Raw genomic sequence first — 2,980 nt, 5'->3', positions numbered from 1 at the left:
AAGGAAAGGGAATGAGAAAAAGATTAAATTAACTATCTTATATTGAACGATATAAATGATTTTGATAAAATGAATTTGCGATTGAATTTGCAAATATTGAATTGAATTTTAAATTGGTAACATACAGGTGTCAATGGTGATTAAAGTATTTATAAATATTTTAAATCTAATCGATTTCTTCTGCTCGAATCGATCCGTTTAAATTAAAAAAAAAAAATTATAATCGAACGTGATTGAACTTGCGTACTCGTTACAAGTGTATAATTATATAGACGCATATGCATAAATATTCGATAATAGGAATATATTTCTCGATTCAGAGATACAAGATATGTAATATTTAATTTATCTTGAGATATTCGTGTCAACGTGGAAAACATTAATATCAAGCGGCAAGCGTACGTGATATTAAAGAATATCGATGAAAAATTTAATTTCACACTCGTACAAACTGAATAAGCTCTTGCTTGATCGATAATTGACCAAAATTATTATTAAATAACAGATGGAGCGTAAAATGTTCAATATTAATCCAGCTGTGATTTATTATCTCTTTGACTAATGAGGCTTGTCGATTCATCGGGACGTTTACATATAATTATTTTCATCTTGAATGGACATTTTTCCTCCTATCGTAAACTTATTCGTAAATGATGTCACGTGTAACTATTACTCTTCGTTTTTCTCTTAGATTCTCTTAGATTAGAACCATCGAAATTCTGATCTCGAACTGTTCCATTTTTGCCACCGTAGAAATATAAAAAATTTAAAAAAAAGAAACGTCAAAGTTTCATCGAACAATTTCGTAAATACGCTTTTAAATTTTTCTACTACTTGTTAGGATAATATTGTTTCACGGAAAAGTGGGACAATTTGACAAAATATGTACATATATGTCCAACTTTGAGCGTTGATTTTGATAAGAGACAAGTTTCGAATTGTACAGACTGACTTGTGTCATAATATTTGTGCCGTGCTACAATAAGATAAATTGTACGTGAGTGCATCCACATTTTAAACTTTATTTTTAGCTTCGGTCGCTCCAAGAATGCCTACGTATCCTGTGTTAGATTAAACAGAAAAGTACGAGTTGAAATAGGAACGAAGTTATTTTAAAAAAAAAAAAAAAATTTATACGCTCTATATACGAATGTAATTTTTAATTCCCGATCGATTTACCGTAATAATTATTTAAATGTATAAAAGATCGCATCGTTGTATCAAATTCCGATTGAAATTCGAACACATTTTATTTGTGTTGGCAAAAAATTATCGTGAGAAATATTTACGAAGGAAAAAAATAACAGTGATAATTGTAAAAAAAAAAAAAAAAAAAAAAAAAAAAAAAAAAAAACAAAAAAAAAACAAAAAATGAAATCGCCCGGCGTGGGGCTCGGACCCACGACCCTGAGATTAAGAGTCTCATGCTCTACCGACTGAGCTAGCCGGGCACTCGATATTACATGCTTAAAATAAAGCTTATTACCGCCATTGTTGCAATCGTACGAAAATAATTTATAACGTATTTAATTTTCCCCGTCCCCGTAATTCGACGTAAAATAAATCTAAGAGTGTAAAAACAATTGAAAATTTGTTAATTTTCCCCGCGAAACGTAAAACGACAAAAATCGTAATAAATAGATCCTCTTATACTCGGGCAACGTTTTCCTTAAAAGGATATCCACGTACAGATAATTTACACCCCCAAAGTGGATAAAGTACTCGGCAAGAAAGTTGGAAAGTTGCATCACAAAGTATGGTTACAGTCCGAGGAATGGTTTCTTAAGGAGCAAGATACATACTGTTATCTGTTTATTTAGTCCGTGTAAAATTGCCAGTTCCCTGTCGGGGATCGGTTACCGCAGGTCGTTTTACAACAGGCCAGATTTCCCGCTCCCCGAGATTTATTGTCGGCAATTCTATGCCAATTTTGCAGCGAAAGCTCAACACGGTTATCCCCAAGGCCATAAAACTCGCAACCTCGTAATTTACAAGCGGTAGCAATGAAAATTTATTCTAAAACCAACCAACTTGCAACAGTTGTTCCTCGTTGTGCTTCGTTTCATTACGCCGTCTCGTCCTCGTTCCGTCCCAGCCCAGGTAGGGATCGGCCATCTCTTTACGAGATACGCCTTTTATTGCGACTCCAACCAAAGCCAAATTACCATTCAGGAAATATTCAACGTTCGAAACCTGCTTCCTCGCAAACCACGACGAGTCAATAACGTTTCTGGAGGATAATCTACGTAAGAATATCTCTGTTTGCTCTATCATTCCGTCTACCTCTGTGTTTGCGCTATAACTTGTTATATCGTGTTATATTTTTCTTTTCTTTTCTTTTCTTTTTTTTTTTTTTTTTTTTTTTTTTTTTTTTTTTTTTTTTCTACGTATTAATAATAATACGTATTCGACGGTTGTAAGTGGATTTAGAACGTGAAAGGGATTAATAATACTTTTACGGCACGATTATCGGTGTTTATTATGCCTGTTCGACAGATAATCGTTTTATAGGCTTCACGATCGTTTAATTGAAGGGATCATTGTTCTACGCGGTATNTTTACGTACGAATTACGACTATGTAAAATGAAAAAATACATATACATATATATATATATATATATATATATATATTCAACAGGTGAGCAAACAAACTCGATTTTTTAGAATCGAGCGAAGAGAGAAACTTTCTAAAAGATTTCTAAAAATTCTTCTTCTCAAAGGATAATTTTGAAAATCTCAAAAAAATAACTTCTTAAATTATACAAATTACACTTCGCCCTTATTATTCAAAAAAGAAAATAACTCTCGTCTAAACTCTCTTTGCATAAAAGTGTCCATTAAACCGGTCTCACCACCGAGCATTTCTAATTCAAATCGCTTCATTTTCGCTCGATCCTCCCCTGAATATATTCCAACACCACCCAATACAACCTTGTCCCGAAAATATTCCGTGTATCGAATATTCCCGCTTTCGGGCTA

The 2,980-nt window shown here is 33.1% G+C and overlaps 1 non-coding gene across 1 annotated transcript; it reads right to left on the bottom strand.

Moving 5' to 3' along the window:
* Nucleotides 1–1,378: 1,378 nt before the first annotated feature.
* On the bottom strand, nucleotides 1,379–1,451 carry Trnak-cuu. The gene has a single exon. It is a non-coding gene; the product is annotated as a tRNA-Lys (tRNA).
* Between the last annotated feature and the right edge of the window lie 1,529 nt (nucleotides 1,452–2,980).

The sequence above is a fragment of the Apis dorsata genome, unplaced genomic scaffold (assembly GCF_000469605.1).
Source record: "Apis dorsata unplaced genomic scaffold, Apis dorsata 1.3 scaffold_77, whole genome shotgun sequence".
NCBI classification, from domain to species: domain Eukaryota; kingdom Metazoa; phylum Arthropoda; class Insecta; order Hymenoptera; family Apidae; genus Apis; species Apis dorsata.
The sequence above is the reverse complement of the archived record's forward strand: the minus strand, read 5'-3'. Positions and strand labels throughout refer to the sequence as shown.